This window comes from Panthera leo, chromosome B3 (assembly GCF_018350215.1).
Source record: "Panthera leo isolate Ple1 chromosome B3, P.leo_Ple1_pat1.1, whole genome shotgun sequence".
In the NCBI taxonomy this organism is placed as follows: domain Eukaryota; kingdom Metazoa; phylum Chordata; class Mammalia; order Carnivora; family Felidae; genus Panthera; species Panthera leo.
In genome coordinates this window covers 142,362,724-142,369,803 of record NC_056684.1, presented here as the reverse complement: position 1 = coordinate 142,369,803, position 7,080 = coordinate 142,362,724, and the positions used below count along the sequence as shown (strand labels likewise).

Genomic DNA, 7,080 nt, shown 5'->3' with positions numbered 1-7,080 from the left:
CATTCTTTCCATTGATCCATACTTCCACCATTCATATAGGTAGTCATTTAGTTATTTATCAACGTATGGTAACATTTCTTTCCCCTTCTTTTTTTTTTTTTTTTTTTAACGTTTATTTATTTTTGAGACAGAGAGAGACAGAGCATGAACGGGGGAGGGTCAGAGAGAGGGAGACACAGAATCTGAAACAGGCTCCAGCCTCTGAGCTGTCGGCACAGAGCCGGACGCGGGGCTTGAACTCACGGACCGCAAGATCATGACCTGAGCCGAAGTCGGCCGCTCAACCGACTGAGCCACCCAGGCGCCCCTCTTTTTCCTTCTATAAAATAAACATCAAATGTCTAAGTTTCTCAGTTTAATAATCGACTTTTCTTATAAAGGTCTCGCTTCTTAATTTAGGTAAAATTAGCTATTGAAAGTTACCAAACCATGAGGCACCTGGGTGGCTCAGTGGTTAAGCATCTGACTCTTGATTTTGGCTCAGGTCAAGATCTCACAGTTCATGAGATTGAGCCCCATGCCATCGGCATGGAACCTACTCGGGATTCTCTCCCTCTCTCTGCCCTTCCCTTGCTCACGCTCTCTTTTTCTCTCAAAATAAATAATCTTTTAAAATGATAATAATAATAAAAAATAAAGTTAACAAAACAGCAGCACTTAGTATTTTCACAATATCGTGCAACCACCAACCACCTCTACCTAGTTTCAAAATACTTTCATGACTCCAAAATAAAATACCATATGCGTTAAGCAGTCTCTCCCTACTCCCCTGGGTCCCAGCCCCTGGCAACCACCAATCCTTATTCTCTCCCTGTGGATTCATGTGTTTGGGATATTTCATATAAGTGGAGTCGTGCACGACGTGACCCTCTCTGTCTGCCTTCTATCACTTAGCGTAATGTTTTCAAGGTATATCTGCATCACGGCATTGAAATTGTTTTTTATTTGAGTATAGTTGACACGCAACTTTACATTCGTTTCAGGGGCAGAACACGTGATCCAATTTCTTTCTACCTCACGCTGTGCTCACCCCAAGTGTAGCTACCACACAAAACTACTACGGTATCATCGACTATATTCCTTTTATTCCCATGACTCCATAATTAACTATCACTGATCACTGTCTATGTCATCCTTAGTCAGAAATATAAAATAGGGGCGCCCGCGTGGCTCAGTCGGTGAAGCATCCGATTCTCGATTTCAGCTCAGGTCATGAACTCACGATTCCTGAGATCGAGCCCCAGAGTCGGGCTCTGCACTGACAATGGTGGAGCCTGCTTGGGATTCGCTCTCTCCCTCTCTCTCTGCCCTGCCCCAACTCGTGCTTTCTCTCTCTTTCTCTAAATAAATAAATAAATAAATTAATTAATTAAATACACTGAATCCATTTATTATCCATTCTAACTTACAGTAGTATTATTTCTATCACTAAATTCTACTCCTGAAACATATTACACTGTATGTTAACTAGCTAGAATTTAAATAAAAATTTGAGGGCCACCTGGGTGGCTCAGTCGGTTGGGCATCTGACTTTTGAATTCGGCTAAGGTCATGATCTCATGATTCATGAGTTCAAGCCCTGCATCAGGCCCCACCTGCCTGGGATTCTCTCTCTGTCCCTCCCCTGCTCACTCATGCGTGCTCTTTCTCTCTCCCTCTCTTCCTCTCTCTCTCTTTCTCTCTCTCTCTCCCCCTCTCTCAAAATAAACAAACATAAATAATAATAAATAAATAAATATTTCAAGAAAAACTACTATTTCTCCCACAACTTGTTTTAATAATGAACAATACTTAACCTTCTTCATCTTTATTCATTCATATATACATTTGTATAAAATGTTTATTTATTATAAAATTTATATTTTGTAATATTTCTAGAAACTCATGAATAAGAACAAAGTTGTTGTATGTCCCTGACATCTGTCTATAGGAACACTTTGAGCAGGCGAAACTGACTAGATATTTTTGTGTTGGATGGACCTCAGACTTCCAGACACGTAGCAGTCATCGTATGTGACTCATACGCCACCAGCTGTCATCATGGGTCCACACTCAGGTCTCCTTTTCTTCATTCTCGTTTGCATTTGCTTGATGTCAATTTATTAAGCCATTAGTAATAATAAAACGAGTATCTGGGAATCACAAAACTCAAGGACAAGATCCTTAAGTATCCCTAGCATCTGCCTATTGAATCTTTACAGTTATTTCACTAATGATCCTCATTGTGGACAATATTGATTAGTTAACATGTTTCATGACAATGCCATATTTGCCATTGAGCTGTGTTTGGACTTCCTCAAATTTTTAATATGATACTGAATATCCTGTACAAACCACCTAAACTAGGAGGAGAATCTGACTGTCACTCACATTGGTCTCCATCCTCTTACACGCAAGGGGCATCCATGGAGCATCCGATCACGGCCAAACACCCAAGTGAGTTCAAGTGCATCCATGCTGAGGAATAATACAAAGCAGAACAGAAAACAACGAGACTGAGATACTCTCTATCGACCCACACATCCTATCTACATTCAGTGAGTCCTTTAGGAATACAGTGAATTGGGATCGTATTTGTTATTTTTCTGTTAAAAAATGAACAATATCAAGTCTAACACTAACACAGAATAGGAACTTTGGCTGTTCTTCGTGGTCTCTGTATCATTCTTAGCCAAAGAGTAAGACATGTGAACCACTTACGTTTTCTCAATGAACTGCAGTGTTTTCTGTATATGTTAATGGCTTTTATCGCCTCACCATGTATATTAAGAGCAAACTTGCTTCACTCTCTTCATTTCAACTTATTTATACTTGTATACTGATTACCTCTTTGGGCTATTTTGTACAGCAAAATCAAAACTCAAAAACACAAAACAAGGAAATTATTCTTTTCTTTTCCTAATATTTGTCTATGATATCATGGCAAAAAGAGGCAAGAGATGATCTTTCTTTTTATTGGACCTCAGAGTTTCAGACACGTAATATTCATCATCCATGACTCATACGCCACCAACTATCATCATTGGTCCAGATCTGGGCCTCCTTCCTCCTCATTCTCATCTGCATAAGGTAACTGACCAATTCATGAATTCACTAATATTAACTCTTAAAACGCCATGATTCACAAACACCCAAGGATAAGAGCAATGAATATTCTATAGCTGCCTGTAGGGTCATCTGCCACATTGATATATCTATTTCGTGAATGATCATCAAAGTTCCATATGTGGACTAATACTTATCACGCAGCAGATAAACCCCATATTTATCATGCATGATGGCTGGCATTTCTTATTATATTTCACACTTTTAATAATACAGTGAGTACCTGAAAATAAATTCTCAAAGACATGAACTTTAACTCTTACTCACGTTGGCCTCTATGCTCATTAGACAAGGCACCCACAGAGCTCGTGACCATGAAAGATGCTTCAACCCAACTTCACGCATGTACCTATTCTGAGGAGTACAGAGCAAAGAAGATGATAAAGGAAATTGAGGACTTCTCTAAACGGTCCTGGTTTCCTCATTTCATTTACTCATTCATAAAGGTATTTCGTACTTTTCCTAATTTATACACATATAACAAACATAAATATAAATGTAATGTTATGATCCTTAGAAATAGGGGTAACACCCTTGATCCGTTTATCTCTTAACCTCTATCCGTTTCTTCAGTTTACATTAATAGTAGTTCCTGCCTCACTACATATATATCCATGGTTGATAAGACTTCTTCCATGGTTTTATTTAGTTATAGATTTATTTATTGGTTCTATCATTGATCCATTCATTTATATTAATAATACAGAAATTCACAGATCCGTGATTACTAGAGCAATAACCTTGTATATTCCTAACATCAATCGTGTTGGACCTCAGACTTCCAGACACGTAGCAGTCATCGTATATGACTCATACGCCACCAGCTGTCATCATTGGTCCACGCTTGGATCCCTTCTTCTTTATTCGCATATACATTTTTTAAAAATTAACTCATCAGTTCACTAAGGTAATTAAGTAACTAACTATGAATCACAAAAGCCCAAGGACAAGGGCCTTCGGTATCCCTATCATTTTTCTGTAGAATCATTGCCTCGTTAAAATGCCTCCCATTAATCATCCTCATTGTTGTACAAGTAGATTAATCAACATCATGTTTCATAAACTTCCAATTTCATGACTGGGTCATGACTGGTCTTTTCTCTTATATTGAATACTTGTTTTTAAATATTACAGAGAATCCCCTAAAGAAACCACCCAAAGTGAGATGAAAACATTGACTATTACTCACGTTGGTTTCCATGTTCCTACAGCCATACTATTTAAACCACCTTGGCTGTGTCCATTCTAAAAAGTAGAAAGCAGAGTAGATAATAACATGATTGATACATTTTCTCTATTGATCCTTGTGTCTACAGTTCATTACCCGGTAATTAAGCTGTATATTAATTTGGGGTAATATGCATTTTACTTTTTATCGAGAAAAACATTGAGCTTTCCATTAACCCAGAACAAGAATATTGGCCATTGTTTATATTATCTATAACATTGTTATCTAGAGGTAACACCTTGAACTATTTCTCTCTGATTCTTGCCTTACGACATTTTTCATAACTGTACAATGCTTCACCCCTTCATCTGCTTTTATATATATTTGTATATTGATCTTTTTGTTGATTCACTTACTACAATAGAATCAAAATTCATGAACATAAGGACCCCCAAACGAGATCTTTGTGAAATCCTAAAATTGTCTATAGGATCATTTCCAACAGGGATAATCAACTAGATTTCGTTTTACGCTGGACCTCAGAGTTCCAGACACGTAATCATCAACTGTGAGTCATACGCCACCAGCCATCATCATTGGTCCACCCTTGGCCTTTTTTTCCAATTTTATCTACCTTTGTTTATTAATTAATTCATCAAATAATAAATAATAAAATAAATACCTATAAGTAAAAAAAAGAAAAAAAAACCCCTAGACTACAGGCCTTGAATAGTCCTACATCTGTCCATACAATCATTTACTATATCAATATATGTTCTTGATTAATCACCCTCAAAGTTTCATATGGGGATTAATCAATATAATGCAATGCAATATCAATTCCATATTTATCAATGGACCATGGGTGGCTTTCTTTTATTATATTTCATAACTTTCAAATACAAAGTATATACCCATAAAAACTCACATTTCTATACACCAAACACACAGAGACAAGCAGACGCCTTGTGACCATGGAAGAATCCTTAAATTAGCTCCAGGGCATCCACTCTGAGAAGTGCAAAACACAGAAGGTGATATAAAAAACAAACAAACAAAAAAACCTTAGACCTTATTTTCTTTGGCTTTGCATTCCACGTTTCATTTACTCAACCACATAGGTATTTCTTAACTTACATATTTTAGAACCCTTTCCTTATTCATGTTTATTTGTATTTGATTATTGATTCTTTCACTTCTCTATACTAAAAGAATTAAAAATCCACGAATACAAGGAACAAGAACATGATCCTTGTCTGTTACTAACACCTGTCAATATGGTCACTTGCAACAGAGAAAAGAGACTAGATTTCTTATTTTTTTGGACCTCAGAGTTCCCGACACATAGTATTCATCATCCATGACTCCTACGCCACCAGTGGTCATCATTGGTCCAGAACTGGCCCTCTTTTTCTTCACTCGCTTCTACATTTATCAGTGATTATCAATAAATCAATAAGTATAAAATATCTATGAATCAAAAACACTTGAAAATAAGACCCCCAAGTATCCCTAACATCTGTCCATAGAATCACTACCACCTCCTTGAATATATATTTTATCAATCATCTACCCTGTTGCAAACACTGGTTAATCAATATAATGTCTCATGTCAATTTCATATTTATCATGGGGCTGGCCTTTTTTATATATTTAAATATTTTTAATATTACAGTCAACATGCTAAACAAATCAGCAAAAATAAGATAAGAACTTTGTACTCACACTGGTCTCCATCTCCTACATATAGAGCCTGTAACCATGGCAGATGGCTTTCATCACCTTGGTGTGCCCACTCTGAGAAGTACAAAGCAGACAGAACAGAAAAACAAACCAAAAAAAAAACAACTGAGACACAATCTCTCCACCTCTCTATGCAATCCTTGCATTTAACCTCTTATTTAGTGAGTAATTTAGGTATTAATTATTTGGTGGTAATATGTATTAATATTTCTCTTAAGAAAGTGAATATCGGGGGTGCCTGGGTGGCTCAGTCAGTTGGGCGGCCGACTTCGGCTCGGGTCACGATCTCACACTCGTGAGTTCAAGCTCCGCGTGGGCTCTGACGGCTCAGAGCCTGGATCCTGCTCCGGATCCTGTGTCTCCCTGTCTCTCTGCCCCTCCCCCACTCACACTCTGTCTCTCAAAAATAAATAAACATTAAAAAAAAAAAAAAAAGAAGGCGAACGTCAAATTTGCCACTGAGCCAGAACAGGAACAATGATGGTTATTTGTACTTCCTGTATAATCATTAGCCGAAGAAGTAACACCTTTGAACCATGTCTTCTTAAGCAGCTCAGTGTTTTCAACATATATTAATAGATTCTCTTACTTCATGACACATCTTCATAATTCGCCAATGTTTTACTTATTCGTATTTATTTCTATTTGTTTATTGGCTAGTTATAATTTTAATATAGCCCATAATAATAACAGAACCAGAATCCGTGTGCACAGAGGCCAAGAACATGATCCTTGTATATTCTTAACATCTGCCTATAGGATCATTTCCAAAAGAGGCAGTAGACTAGATTTCCCTCTGCGTTGGACCTCAGAGTTCCAGACACGTATCATTCATCATGCGTGATTCATACGGCACCAGCCTCATCATTCGATCCAAGCTTGGGCCTCTTTTTCTTCATCGCCATCAATATTTATTAACTAATTTACCAATTCCCTGGTGATAATAAAACAGATACCTATGAATTAAAAAAATAGGGGCGCCTGGGTGGCACAGTCGGTTAAGCGTCCGACTTCAGCCAGGTCACGATCTCGCGGTCCGTGAGTTCGAGCCCCGCGTCAGGCTC

The 7,080-nt window shown here is 37.7% G+C and overlaps 6 non-coding genes across 6 annotated transcripts; all 6 read right to left on the bottom strand.

The window, feature by feature from the left end:
• Positions 1–1,974: 1,974 nt before the first annotated feature.
• On the bottom strand, positions 1,975–2,049 carry LOC122223404. Its single transcript, XR_006204281.1, has one exon. It is a non-coding gene; the product is annotated as a small nucleolar RNA SNORD113/SNORD114 family (small nucleolar RNA).
• A 906-nt stretch (positions 2,050–2,955) lies between these two features.
• On the bottom strand, positions 2,956–3,030 carry LOC122223392. The gene has a single exon (XR_006204269.1). It is a non-coding gene; the product is annotated as a small nucleolar RNA SNORD113/SNORD114 family (small nucleolar RNA).
• Positions 3,031–3,871: 841 nt separating this feature from the next.
• LOC122223391 lies at positions 3,872–3,946 on the bottom strand. Its single transcript, XR_006204268.1, has one exon. It is a non-coding gene; the product is annotated as a small nucleolar RNA SNORD113/SNORD114 family (small nucleolar RNA).
• An 859-nt stretch (positions 3,947–4,805) lies between these two features.
• On the bottom strand, positions 4,806–4,877 carry LOC122223410. Its single transcript, XR_006204287.1, has one exon. It is a non-coding gene; the product is annotated as a small nucleolar RNA SNORD113/SNORD114 family (small nucleolar RNA).
• A 717-nt stretch (positions 4,878–5,594) lies between these two features.
• On the bottom strand, positions 5,595–5,669 carry LOC122223395. The gene has a single exon (XR_006204272.1). It is a non-coding gene; the product is annotated as a small nucleolar RNA SNORD113/SNORD114 family (small nucleolar RNA).
• Positions 5,670–6,817: 1,148 nt separating this feature from the next.
• On the bottom strand, positions 6,818–6,892 carry LOC122223419. Its single transcript, XR_006204295.1, has one exon. It is a non-coding gene; the product is annotated as a small nucleolar RNA SNORD113/SNORD114 family (small nucleolar RNA).
• Positions 6,893–7,080: the final 188 nt, after the last annotated feature.